Source organism: Lolium perenne, chromosome 7, assembly GCF_019359855.2.
Source record: "Lolium perenne isolate Kyuss_39 chromosome 7, Kyuss_2.0, whole genome shotgun sequence".
NCBI lineage: Eukaryota > Viridiplantae > Streptophyta > Magnoliopsida > Poales > Poaceae > Lolium > Lolium perenne.
In genome coordinates, this window is record NC_067250.2 from 186880276 (window position 1) to 186894903 (window position 14628).

General features: G+C 49.1%; 2 long non-coding RNA genes across 2 annotated transcripts; one reads left to right on the forward strand and one right to left on the reverse strand.

Annotated features, from left to right (window-relative positions):
- Positions 1–2514: 2514 nt before the first annotated feature.
- On the forward strand, positions 2515–4283 carry LOC127326230 (uncharacterized). Its single transcript, XR_007867718.2, has 3 exons — positions 2515–2775; positions 3401–3514; positions 3813–4283. It is a non-coding gene; the product is annotated as an uncharacterized lncRNA (long non-coding RNA).
- A 4768-nt stretch (positions 4284–9051) lies between these two features.
- LOC127326226 (uncharacterized) lies at positions 9052–11450 on the reverse strand. Its single transcript, XR_007867708.2, has 4 exons — positions 10900–11450; positions 10720–10817; positions 10418–10618; positions 9052–9469 (listed from the first exon to the last, which is right to left on the reverse strand). It is a non-coding gene; the product is annotated as an uncharacterized lncRNA (long non-coding RNA).
- Positions 11451–14628: the final 3178 nt, after the last annotated feature.

Consider the following 14628-nt stretch of genomic DNA (forward strand, 5'->3'; position numbering starts at 1 on the left):
AAAGCTTCCCCGCCGAGCGCCCCACAGCCGGCCACGTGGAGACCCCTTTAGCACCGGTTTGTAAGCCAACCGGTGCAAAAGGGGGGGGCCTTTTGCACCGGATGGTTTGCACCGGTTGCCCATCCGGTGCATATGGCCTTTAAAAACCGGTGCAAAAGAGCAGTTTTCCACTAGTGGTCGAGTCGAGTAAACTCACTTTTAAGTAGTCATGATAGCGAGTGAGATGTATCTACCCAGAAATGTTAGACAAAATACTTATTGTCTAGAATATCATGATATTTTTATGATAAATTTTTATTTCACAAATTATCAAGAAGTTTTAATGGTTTTAAATTATGATTTTAAAACACAAATACACACAGAGTACCCTTACGACAAGATGCAAATACACACAGAATGCCCCTCTCTCTCGTCAAGTGTGTGTATCTTTGCTCTGGATAGATACGCTGCCGAATCTGGGTCCTCTAACGGGCAGACAAATCTGGTTCTGACTTTGCTTCGTCTCAAACTGATATCTACTCTGCAGAATTATAAGACGTCGGCGGATTCACGGTCAAATATTTTTGTGCTATATCTAATTTTATGAGTTTCCTTTTCTACCCCTGCACCGACAGGCCCCGTCGTCGCCCACTCGCCCACTCGCTCCCACTCTCAACCTCTCGCCCGCATCCCCCTCTCCCCGTCTCTCACCTCCCTCGCCGGCGCCCGTCCGCGTCGCCGGCCCCCACCCGCGTCGCCGGCGCCCGCGTGCGTCGCCGCACTCTTCCTCAAGCTTCGTCGCCTCTTCCGCTCTCTCCAACAGAAGTGCCGCATCAAGGTCGAGTTGAAAGGTCGTATTTTTCCTCCTCCCACGGTCGGATCTGCACCGGTGGTGGTCGATTTTTGGAGCAGAGGTGAGGGCCGAGCTCCAATTGTGGTGGTGGTGGTGGTGCGGAGCTCAAATCGTAGCCGGAGAAGACCTCCTCCCAGATCTCGGCCAAAGCCGTCGCCCACAGCTAGCGTCGGCGCCGTCTCCCGCGCCCGTCTCTTCCTACTGTATTGCTGTTGAGCTGCCTGACGAAGCTGGAGAGGTTGTTGTGCTTGAAGTTGGCGCGGCCCCAGGAGACGGCCCCGTCCAGTTGCGGCTCGCTGACCAGCTGGCCCTGCAGCAGCGCCTCCAGCGGATGCGGTAGCTCCGCCAACGAGAGCGGCGGTTGGACGTGGTGGTGGTGGTTCAGCGCGACGTAGTGGGACACCTGGGGCGACAGGTAGCAGCGGCTCCCATCTCCAAGCATGCCAGATTGATGCGAAACTCCAATCGTAACCATGCTCGGTGCTCCAGGCACTTTGCTTCTAATCAAAGGTACGTACTCCGTACAACAGTAATCAAAGGATGACACTGCTTCTGTACTTTTCTGAAATTGAGCTACCATCCCTCCTTCTGTAATGCATCATGTTTTATCTGCAATAGTCTTATTGCTGCTGCCCATTAGTGTTCATTGTCATGTACTCCTAGAGTAATTTGAATGGAGAAATCAGAAATGTCCTGCTGGGAATGACAGTTACGATCAGAACATGAAATTAATTTATACAGAGCTTACATTATAGAGTATGGGCATTACTCCAATGTTGTCTTCAGTATCTTGTTTCAGAGTATAAAGTTCGAATATCTGCTGTCAACATTAGCAAGCCTTCATTCTTATTTCCTCTGTTTTGTGTACAGGAAAAGGAAGGAGTGGTGTACACGCCTATTCTTGGGAATTCACTGTTCTTGATGTCATTTCTAACCACACCTCCGTCAGAAGTCTGCCCCGTGGGCAGCGACTGAGGTCGGCCGCCAGCGTCGCCACCTGCCACCGTCCAAGCGCCGTGTAGCGCTTGAGTGAGGCCGGGCCGCCGCGCACCCTGCCACCGTCCGGGCCTTCGTCTTCCACGACGAATCGGTCGCACCGCCGGCCACCCCTTCTTCTAGCTCCAAGATGTGGAGGCGACTGAGGCTGTCCGGGTCGTCGCGTTAGCTGGCCCAGGAAATTTTGCATCATTCTATATGGCCCTGCAACTTCACGCAATAATAATTAGAATAAGTTGCAATCATACCAGTAGGGATGATTTCTTGCCCTTGAAATGCCATAGGAATTGATTGCCTCTGATAGCTGTCATTCCTTCTTAGCCATTCATCATCTTCAGAAGGAACTTCATTTTTCTTGTTCACTGAAGGAACCTCATTTTCATTGTTGAATGTTGTAGCTAAATTACATACAAATTATTAGATAGCTGAACCAAATTTTTATAGAGATTTTAGGAATCGTCATACCAGTGACGAGACTTCCTTGCCCTTGAGATGACATATGAGGTGTTTGCATTTGGTATGCGTCTTTTTCAACAGGGACAACATTTTCCTTGTTCCAATAAGTGTCTCCTGGTTAAAACCCAAGGAAATTGTTGTTTAGTGGCATTATACACATGAATTGAACATACTGGCTAAAAATTGCACCTTTAAGAGCAGGAGTGTTTTGTAGTTGAGAAAGTGCAGATGGATATCCATGTGACTCTTGCGTGGCTGTAACAGATGGTGTGATTTGTAGTTTAGCTTTCTTCTGCTGATAGGATTCACGACGCTTCTTAAGTAGCTCCTCTTTTTTGTGTTTATCCATTTCTGCATATCTCTGTCTACGCTGTTGTTTGATTCGTTCTTTCGCATCACTAGGCTCCCCTCCATTACTTGTGGAGATGGTGTTGGACAAGTCTTTGAAAGGAGTTCGTTCAGTCGAGTGTTTCGACGGCTCCATCTGCAAGGTAACAGCATACTTATTCTCTGTCATGAAACATTTACTGTTCAGAACCTCCTAATGGTTTTACTACTAAGGTGAAAGTGCAAAAAGGCATGAAGCAAGTGCACATAAGTGTACCTTTCACTATCCAATTCAGAATCAACACCTTCGATGGCTCATCCAAAATGTCAGGAGTGTTGGCCTATTGTGACTTTTGGTTCTGTTGTCGCCAATTGAATGTGGAGCAACCTGTTCATCAAGGATTTGTTGTACAACTCAGACTTTTTGCTAATCCTAAAGATAATATACTCAATTTTTGTAGTACAACTTAGTTGCATCTAGCTTATCAGATATAAAACTACCAAATCTGAATGCAGTTGTGAATACGAAATTAGTTCATATTTGGAGTCCTGCTCATGAAATCGAGTAGAGTTACACCAGTACACCACACAGCCTACCAGTGCACTTGCTGATGAACTTAAGTCCTAATTATTATTTTTCGTGGGTCTACTGAAGTTTAATAACTTTTGACTTCTATATGTAGTAAAGTTAATGCAACACCAATACCTTATTGATATACATGTGCACGTGCCCTGAGGAAATAGTAAAGTTTAATGCAACACCACTAACTTATTGATCTACATGTGCAGGTGTCCTGATAAAAAAGCACGGAAGTACTGGCGTGTGACCTTTATGAGTTCGATAGGATCTGGAATGACATGAGGACATATCAGGATATAGACTATGTCATGTCCAAAGCCAAGGTTTGTGTCAGTACACCACCCCAAGGCACAATTCAGTTTATGTATGCTTGCAGCCTATCCATAAACTGGTAGAATACATCAAGTATCGAGAGGCTTGCATCTTCTAAACTTATTGATGTCTGCTGATCGTCATGCAATCAGGCCTCGGGCATTTTCGTGCATATATCAATGGCAACATGTTAGCCTATCCATAAAGCTCAATTCTAGAAATGTAGATAAACTGAGTGACCTCTATGACATTTGTGCATTCATTGCCCCAACGTGAGTGATCTAATGATCTTTGTAAATTGTATGCCAGAAGAAGTAAGAAACTGATGTGATGTCTGAGCGTCAAAGAAGAGGCGGCAGACCAATGAGGCAGACCACGGGGCATCGGCGAGGCGGCAGACCAATGAGGCAGACCACGGGGCGTCGGTGAGGCGGTAGACCAATGAGGCAGACCACGGGGCGTCGGCGTTGGCAACCAGCAAGGTCGATGGAGAGATTGCAGTCGTCGGCGAAGATACGGCAGACCACGGGGCGGCGAGCTGGTTGCCAGAAGGCAGGCGTCAAAGAAGAGATGTCAGACCACGAGGCAGCGAGGTGGTTGCCGGACGGCAGGCGTCGGAGTAAAGACGACAACGTGAGGATGAGAAGAGACGGCAGCGTGAGGGGGAGGTGATTTCGTTGGTCTGATTGATTTCCATATACGTTTTGGCTGATTTTTTCCTTGTACGTGAGGGGGAGATGATTTGGTTGGTCTGATTGGTTTCCGTACACGTTTTGGCTGATTGATTTCACTGATTAATATTTCCTTGTACGTGAGGGGGGAGATGATTTGGTTGGACTGATTGGTTTCCGTACACGTTTTGGCTGATTGATTTCACTGATTGATATTTCCTTGTACGTGAGGGGGGAGATGATTTGGTTGGTTGATTGGTTTCCGTACACGTTTTTGCTGATTGATATTTCCTTGCATGGAACGTGAGACTGCTTGACTTTCCCTGTTTTGGTTGGGTGGACGGACGACCAAAGTGACGACCAAAATGGCAGAAAACGGAGGAAGTTCCTCCTTTTTATATAGTAGAGAAAAAAGGGCATCGGTCAGATCCAGTAAAAGCATTTGACCCTTAAATTTTTTAAGGGGCGCCGTAAACACACACACGCGACCCTTGTATATACAGTTTTGGAGGCAAAATCGAATGAAATTCCTAGAGCCACGTATACCGGTCAAGCCTCGTCGGAGAGAACGAGTCACCAAGCTTCCGCCGCGAGACTTACCGGAATTTGCCCGAAACACGCCGGAATCTGCCGCCGCACACCTAGTGTATGTGCAGCTAGCGAGGTGAGAGAAGCGGCGTGGGGCGGGCCAACACGGGCGAGCGCGCAACGCGGGCGACCGGCCAGCGCCCGTGGAGGGACGGCACGGGGCGTACCAACGTGCCACCCAGACAGTGGGCCAGCGTATGTGGCGCGACGGCGCGAGGCAGGCCAATGCAGGGTACACCTTGGCGGCTATTGGCGTGGCGGCGGTCACGCACGCGGGCAATGTTGGTCCACCTCAGAAGAAGATGAAGTTGACTAAAAAAGAAAAAGAAACGCTGACATTTGGGCCTTTTATTGTCATATTCCGAAATATATTGTTTTACTGTTCCTTTTTACGTTATCTCATCTGCACTCCATCGATTGAAGCATGTATTCATGTTTTCAACGCTTTGTACTATCGAGTTTATAGTTTGCAATTTACGAGATCTAGATATGCTCTCAGGATTGCCACCAGTGATATTTTAGCCCATGTACAAACATAATTGAGCAATAAACAAAGGCAAGGCTAGCAAGGTTTCCCTTGCCAAACTCTATGCATGTCGAAATTTTAAGACCCCGTTGTACGCTACTTTTACTTTTGATGCATTTTTTTTGTATAGAATCATCTTAAGATCCTCCTTAATTTTTTTGTCTATTTCTTTTAGAAACCAAAATAAGGTGATTACAGCCGATACTAGTCTGGCAAACATAAGTCATTGTAGGCTATACCTACCACTGGCACGACATTTATCTCCACCATTCTAATCTACTGTCACCACCAATGTCGGCAAGTCATTGCCCCAATACACAGATGATAGTGGATCATCTCTAGCGCTGATGTGCCCACAACCAAACCCTATCTTTCATTCTCGCCTATGTTGAGTTACTACCGCCACCAAGCAAAGTAAGGATTTATTAATAATACCAATGTTCCCTTTTGGCTAAGCAAGGACTAACTAAGCTAGCTTTATATCCAAACGCAATGACCCTGTGTGACCCATGATGTAATACTTTGCAAGACTTGAACTCATGAAATAAGTAAATAAAGATCCGCATGCATCAATCGATGCATAGGTTGGGACATTCGCTCCGTTTTGAAAAAAAATATCCAAACACACTAGCCCCTGAATGCGATAAGGGAAATCGTGAATTATCATAGCTGGCTAGTCAGTGTCCTCGAATTGGTGGTGCGAGGCCGAGTCGCCGCCGAGAAGCGGCGGTCTCACATAGTCGGCGAGAGTACTACAACTTCGTGCAGGCCAATCACCACAATGAGAGCGTGAAAATAAGTAATTATTTGACATGAACCATGGTTTTAGATGCACTTTAATTATTTATTGGTTATTTTAATATATAAATTTGTTTATTTTTATTAATATTTAGTTTACGGGGTTCCTTTGTCGTGGTCACTTTGTGTTGTTTGGAAAGCAGGCTCCATTTCGCGCACGCGGCAGCGCATCCTTAGGGACATTCTTTTACCCCGGAGAGAGAAACTAGATATCATTTCATGTGTCTTTCTTGTGACGCGCCCTTATTTAATGCGTGATTCCATGTGGCACTTATAGGCCCCATGCGTCACTGCCACATGTATAAAATTCCATGCGCCGTGGTGTTGTGCTAGGGTTCCCTGTTGTGTAAAGATTCCATAGTATTCCTACCGTTTTCTGCGAGGCTTGGAGCATCTCCAACGACCTGACGCAAACGGACGCATAACAACTGTTTGCAGCAGCCGGGCAGTCGAAACATGCACCTGCACCCCGGTCCAGCGGCCCGATGCATAGTGACCGGGTTGTCCGCCGAGACGCAAATGCGGCCCAAATTTGCGCCTCAGATGTGTCTACGCGGACGTTGCAAAGTCGTGCATGTTTCGGCTGTATTGCTTTGGCGGCCGTTGCTTCTGCGGTCTTCACTTCCACGACGGTGCCACAGCCTTCGACATCAATGGAGTCGCCTCGTCTTCTGCAGGCGCACCAGGCCTTGCGGGCGGGTTAAACTAGCGCCGGATCGAGATGGATCCGAGGAGGAAGGCGGGATTCCTCAGCGACCGGGACTACCCGTTCTGTCCACCTCCGCCACCTGCACGCCCTGTAGCGCCTCGTCGAGCACGACAGCCGTCCCCTCCTGCGCCTCCCGAGGACGACGCCGCGCTGGACTTCTACAACGAGGAGGCCAAGGACGACTTCGTCGAAAGCGTCTTCCACGTCTGGCAGATGGTCATGGAGGAGCGCCGGGAGTTCCAACTGCCAAAACAATGACTGACGACGAGATCGTGAGGCTCGGAATCCTCGTGGGGGAGGTGCCGTAGGCGCCTCCGCCGCTGCACCAAGATAATGACGGCAGGCCTCACGGGCGACGAGGCCCTTCAACGGGCGCAGCAGAACTTGGCCCCGCACCCGCCGCCGCGTCCACCTCCGTCGTTCAATCAGTGGGTTGCACCAGCCGCTCCACCTCCAACACCGGCGTATGCTCCGCCAGCTGCCAGCTGGCCATGGGCAATCCCGGAGATCGTCGTCATTGACGAGGACGAGGAGTAGGCTAGGGTAGCAGGCGCCACATGGATCTTTTAGTTTTAGCTTTTTATTTTCGTTTATTCCCTATGTAAATTACGTTTTTCAATCGAATGGAAAATCTATTAAAAAAGTGTCGGGTCGCTAGGGACACCCCAGAAGCAAATGGACACTCGGTCGAATTCGACTATTTCGACCGACGCAAACGGACGCAGGCGGCCCGCTGGAGATGCCCTTAGGCGCAAGCTCAAAGTTTGGGGAGCTTTTCCACCCGCTTTTCATCTTTTGGTGGCTTTCCCAACTAATTTGTTTGGGTCGATACCATTTCGTGGGAGCTGTAACTTCTGAAGCTGGAAAAGGAAGCTTGATTGAGCGTTGTCGACTGGATTGAAGCTAGCTCACACATATGCTAGCTAGATTGTGACGGCTAGCAGCACATAGTCAATATAGGCTAGCATGTTCATGTGCACGTACACTTGCAACCAGGAAGGACCAAAGTTGGGTGTTTGTGTACGTGGACACTGGTACTCACAAAATTACCGATGTTTTTGGCTCCCACATACAAGCTGCTCTCAACGACTACGTATATAGTTTAGAACGGAGGTAATAGCTACCTAGCATTCTAGGAGCACTGCTCCCTATATATCTAGCATGCATGCATGTTCGATCGCAAGCTAGCTAGCATGCACGGTCTAGAACGGACGATCCCACCGCATGAGGGTGCCACGAGGAGCCGGACGGGGGTGAGCGCGGTGGTTGCGATCGTCACGTCCGACGCAACCACCGTCTTCCTCCTCAACCACATCGTGGCCGGGACCGTGCTCCCCTCCTCGCATGTGCTAGTTATGGGATATGCTCTCTGTTGGGAGCCACCAAGTGAGGGTCGATGGTTGAAGGTGAATGACCTAGGCGACCAAGTCTTCTTCCTCAGCAAGAATTGCTCCATGCCTCCATGGCACGCACGGCGGGCTCGTCGGTGCATTGGTGTTTGAGGTTCTGAATATACGCATCTATTGCATATACGATAACTAGCCTAATTTCACTCGGTGGAGCTCGCTACATGGAGAGTCACACGTCGGGATGGTGTTAATTCTTCCTCTTAACTGTGAAGGTGTCTTGTCTAGTGCGATGGCTCCGTATTTAATACTCCCTTCCTCAGGCTATACGTCTGGCGGCGTGTGATATATCAATCGCATGTCAGCTCATATTATCTTTCTCTCTTTTGATAGTTAGTCAACATGTTTTTTCCTGCAAAAAAATTTTAATCAATCATATAGCAAGTGGAATTGTGTTAGACTGCAAGTGTTACCCACCCGTGTTGACACCTCAACACGCTCAGCAGGAATAGAAGGGAAGAAGGAATGTACGTCGTTGGCTCGTGAGAGAGAGCTGGACTAGGAGCGAGAGGGCAGCAAGAATGCTTGGGCGGCAAAAATGATTGAACCAGTAGTAATATGACTAGTATGTGCGCTGCTAGCCCATGACTTGGCCCATACATCAGGCCAATATCTTTGATTTTGAAAGCCATGACTTCGATTCTGCTATTCCTGAAGGAAAACAATGTTCCAGCACATGCCAACAATTTCTTCTATTTACTGGTCTATTACGAAGATCAACATAACTTTCCCTAATTCCCTGATAAATAAAAGTAGTAAGAGTAGTGAAGCTAGTTAATCAATCCAAATTAATTAGCAAGGGTGTTCCAAATATCGGCATGACCTTGCACGGTTTTTGGACATTTAAACCTGCATGGCAAATAACATAGTACCTCAATTAAGCCAACAGTGCATAAAGCACAACCCATGTGGCATACAAGCATACAATCAACTCTACCACAAGTCTAATCAACAAGAAAACCAAACCAGCAATCATTGTCAAGGCAAAGCAAAGCTGATGCACAGCGGAACTGAAGTTTCTGCAATACCATTCTTGGAGCTTACATACAACACATGCCACTGCGTTACAAGAAATGTCGGCTGCTCATGCATTGTAACCATATGATGGCATTGATATATAATTAAGGCGCTAGAAAGAAAGCTGCTGCATAGAGATGGCTCGAGCAAGGGGTGTATATGCCATCACTTTGTCCCAGGGTCTTATAGCTTCCTTCCTTCCAAGCAGCAGCAGCAGCAACAGGTTCCAGCTAGCTTACCATGGCTGTCATCTAGTCCTCATTGTTCATGCAAAAGAAGAGAACATGATGGTCAGCTCTAGAGCAGATTTAGCAAGAATAATTAATCAGGAGCCCTGGTGCATCTACAAGAGGATAGCACGTTTGTTGTGTCAAGATGGCAGGCACCTATGTGGAAGTAGTCACGGTTTTATATGTATCAGGAAATTCATATTAGCGGATCAAGATTCTCCTCTATGGAATAATACTGGAAACTAGCTAGGTAGCAGAAACAAGACATACATATCATGTGTGTATGTGCATGGTTGCTACTGCTCCAGATTTGTTTTGTGAGGCGATCAAACACTAGGGCATTCATGTGTTAATTTAGTCAACATATAAAAAAAAATCCAAAGTTTTATACAACAGCAATGCATCATGTGGATTTCAACTCTATAACTGATTTGGCGGCTGTCACTAGAAACTGAAACAAACTTGCTGTATCAGGCGCAGAGACACAATTGACAGGAGGTTGCTTTAATTAGCTGGCAGACATGTTGATGAATATACCAGTACATCCAGCGAGCAATTGGACTTGGGCAAATTAATAAGATTGTTTGATTACATCCACGGATCAAGATAGTTGGAGAAATAAAGCTTGCTCGCCAAAGTGAAGTTGCGAAATCTCAACACCTTGGGAAGCTGCATTTTATATATTAGAAATCAAAGATGGGGAGTACAGAAGCAGGATGAGATGGCAGATATACCAACGCCAGTTCACTTACAGTCGGAATACCAATAAAAGAAGAGGCTAAATTGGTACCAAGCAAAGCTATCAGGAGGGACTAAATTGAGAAAAGCTAGAGCATTTTGTCCTGCAGATTTGTGGCCCAATGCAAGTACTCATCAGGACTAACATGTATGAGGAACAATTGCTATGTTAACGTAGAACGCCATGGCACAGGACGTAGCTTAGAGCAGAGCGGAAGAGCAGAAGCTCACCTCGGACGGAGGTTTGCCCATGCCGCTACCAGTGTGCGGAAAGGGACCACCGCCGGTATAAGACGGAGAACACCGAGCAGTGGAGGGCTCGAGGGGGCCGGGAAAGCCGTGCTGCCGGCGGCAGCAGCAGCAGCAGCAGCAGCTTCAGGAGGAAGAGTCCGGCAGCAGCAAGCCCGGGCAGGTAAACGGAAGGAAGTATACCTGCAATTCAGCAGCAAAAGAAGCTCATTAGCACATACTACATGGGGAGCTGACAAAATCATGCATACGGGTTTTGGCAAGAAGAAGCAGTATGAACAAACTTGATGTTTGCTCCTTTTGGCATATTAGACATCACACCCGGATGGAACCATTACAGATTGAAATTGAGGTGTCACGGCGAGGTCATTGAGGTCGCTATCTGCAGGAGCAGGCAGCGTGAGCAAGAGGGAATGGGGAGGTGCAGGCAGAGAGGAGAGGGGATGAGATGGGGAGGTGCTTACGGTGGCGTGGAGGGTGATGCCGACGTGGAGGTGGTCGTCACTCTCCGCTGGTTGTGGTTGTTGGCCGAGGGCAGGCGGATCGAACCGATGAGAAGGGCGGCGCTGCAGAAGGGCGGACGGGGCGCAGAGGCCGCCCCGCCGTTCCTCCTCCTCTGTGTGCGTCGTCGATGGCGGGCGAGCGGAGGTCGTCGACGGCGGGCGAGCTTGTAGGGGTTTCGGGGAGGGAAGTGGGTGGGCGGCGGCGGCGGCGTGGGGAAGAAAAGGGGATCCAGGAGCAGAGGAGAGGGGCTTTTGGGTGGGTTAATTTTTAGATTGCAAAGGTGGATTCATGACTTGGTCGTGTCGTTGGTACTACACGATCGAATATTCGAACGACACGTACGGTCGGTCGAGACGGGGAGGATTCGTGTCAAGCGCGCGGGTGATTGCTTCGCCAACCGCGCGCGCCGCGTACGGGATCAGCGTGCGGGATAATCGCCCGTAATTTCCATGTTGAAAACCTCCACGCGATCCTCAAGCTTGAAGACCACCAGCGTTTCTCCGGCGGATTCCACCAGGAAACAAAGCTTCCAAGAAGCGAGGTTCTCCTCATCAGGCCCTTGGAGAACGACTGGCGTCATCAGATCAGCAAGCTTGGTGACCACCGCAGCTGGAAGCGGTGGCAGCAGGCCCTGGTGGCCGTCGATGGCGATACAACCTTGGACAGCCTTCCTGACCAAAGGGTAGGCGTACTTCTTCTTGTACCTCACGAAGCTTTCGCTCTCAGGGTTAGCCCCTGCATGCCTTCCGAGAATCGTTACAGATAGATGATGAGGTACGGTGGAGACGAACCGGAGGCGACGCCGCGACTAACCGTGGACGCATGCGCGCCGCGCACCGAACCAGATAGCCCGTAAATGGCATGAGGACGGACGCGACGTAAGGGGGTCGCGGGTCGTCAGACGAGAGTCCGTCGGTGGTGACCGAGACGACGAAGTACTTGCGAGCAGAGGCATGTTCTGCCGTGGAAGCGGCCGGAGGCGGTGTTCACCAGGAGGCGGGCGTCCTCCCGTGGGACGGGTAGTCGAGCATGACCTGGGCGAAGCGGGCGGAAGCGGTGGTCCAGGGTGTTCCCTGGTCGGCCGTGGCCGAGCGCCGATTGCGGCACACGGCGCGCAAGGCCATGTAGCGATCCAGGTCGGCGGTGTCCGGCAAGCGGCCGGCGATGCGGTCGACGAGATCGAACGGGAGCAAGGACCGACATACGGTCGCCATGACCGGTCGAATAGGTGGGGTTCGTAGCTTGTGAGATTTGTGGAGGGGGTTTTGCTCTCTTCGTTTTGGCGAGGGGATGAGACAACGTACGTGAGCGATGAACGGGCTAATATATTCTAGCTGGAGACGGTGAACGGCCGCGGCGCATGGTGGCGATGTGGCGCCGAACACGGTGCTTTATCGGCGACTCCGGTTACCTAGGGTAGGGGCCAGGGCGAGTTAAATAGGTCGGGGGTGGGAGATTATGCGTCCTGCTAGTATGGGCTGTTGGGCTAAGATGGTTGTCACATTTGTTGGGCGACGATGAAACAACGGAAAGTGGTGAAGGGGTTAATGGCCTTTTGGATCATATATGGATTCTCAGACTTGCATGGAATCCATCGTGGTTTTAGTTCAATGTAGTTTTAAATTAAACAAACCCTCAAAAAGAAATTAAATTTAAACTAAACCCACGATAATTATTATGGATCAAAAAGGAGTACTAATTTTGGTAGATTTTACATAGATTTGTTGATCACAAAAGCCTATAACCACCTACATGCTCATTTTTGTATGGACGGGTAGAGGACACGACCAACACGTCAAAGCAAACACACTAGTGTATGTTTTGCTATCCGTTTTGGACCTATTTTTAGCTTAAGAGCATCTTCAATAGGTCGGCGTAAAAACGGACGCTAAAAGTGATCGAACGCGACCGTTTGCGTCGGTCCACAGACACGAAATCGATTATATAGGACCTCCGCGTCCGTTTACGTCGGGGTATGCCCAGCGAGCCAACGCATTTTTTCCTAACAGCGTCAAGGTCGGTACTGGTGTTTTTTTTTCACTCACGTCTATGCTCTCACATGCTATGAGTGTGGGGCTACGAAAGATCGAGATGTCGCCTAGAGGGGGGGTGAATAGGCAATTACAAACTCTTGCAGATTTGTCTTGTAAGAATGCGGAATTAAACTATCGTTTAGTTTACAAGCACAAACCCTAAATATGCTAAGCTCAACTAAGTGTAACAATAGCAACTAGAGCTAAGCAAGATAGGCACAAGATATATGTAGCACAAGTGATAGCAAGATATATGTACTTCAAGCACGATGGCTATCACAAGGAAAGAGAGCTCGGGTATAGAAATAACCGAGGCACGCGGAGACGAGGATGTATTCCCGTGTTCCCTTGCTTTGCAACAAGGTACGTCACGTTTGGAGGAGTGGAGGTCCCACGAAGGATTCCCCGCGCCACGAAGGCTCACCCTATTCTCCGAACCACACCCACGAAGGATAATGGCCCTTTCCTTATGGTTAGCTTTTCCTCCGCTCCGGAGATGGCAAGCTCCACAACCACTTCACAAGCTCCACGAAGGAGAAGCCCGGGCCCCTTCACAATCTTCCACGAAGAGATCACCGGGACACCAACCAAGCCAACTAGGAGGTCACCCTCCAAGAGTAACAAGATCACGGTCTCTCACTCGAACAAATCGTGGTGGAGAGCTCAACACTATGCAATGATGCAAAGCAAGAACACTAGAGGTGTTCAAATCCTTCACTCTCAAATCCCACCCAAACAACGAATGCTAGGATGAGATTGGAGAGGAAGAACAAGGGGGAAAGTCAACCAAAGACTCCAAGATCTAGATCCCAAGAGTTTCCCTCACTTAGAGAAGAAATCGATTGGTGGAAGTGTAGATCTAGATCTCCTCTCTCAAATCCTCAAATATGAGCAAGAATGATTGGAGGAATCAAGGGGGAGAGCAAGTTCTTCAAATAGTAGCAATGGAGGAGAGAGAATAGGAAGAACTAACTTGCTCAAGGTGGAAGAAGAGCTATTTATAGCATGGGAGCAAAGAAAACTGTTGGCGGAAAAAGACAGAAAAAACGGGCAGAAAAACGGGCAGAAAAACGGCCCAGCCGGTCACCAGGCCGACCGACCGGAGCAAAGCAGCCGGCGAACGGTCAGCGGCCCGGTCGGACCGGCCCAGCAACCGGGTGGCAGCAGCACGCGCACCGGGCGGCGGATAGGCGAGAGCGCGCGGCGCGTGGGCCGTGCGGCGGAGGCGGCCCAGCCCAGTGGCGCCCGGTCGGTCCGGGAGGAGACGTCGGGCAGGCCGGAGGCGACCGGGCCTGTGACCGGTCCACGGGCCAAAAGGCCAACGTCGCGGCCCGGATGGCACCAGCGCCGGACCCGGTCGCATGACCGGGTGGGCCGTTCTTTGGCCGGTCGACCGCCGGCTCCGTCCCCTTTTTCCCTTTTTCTTTTTATTCTTTTCTCATCTTTCCTATTTCTTTAATAACTATTGCTCCCGAACTCCGATTGACATGAAACCAATTTTGTTGGAAAGATAACGACGAATAGAACCTTTAAAACTTTGAATTCATTAAACTTTTGTTGGAAAGATAACGACGAATAGAACCTTTAAAACTTTGAATTCATGAAACCAATTTTGTTGGAAAGATAACTTTGAATTCATTAAACTTTAAAACTTTC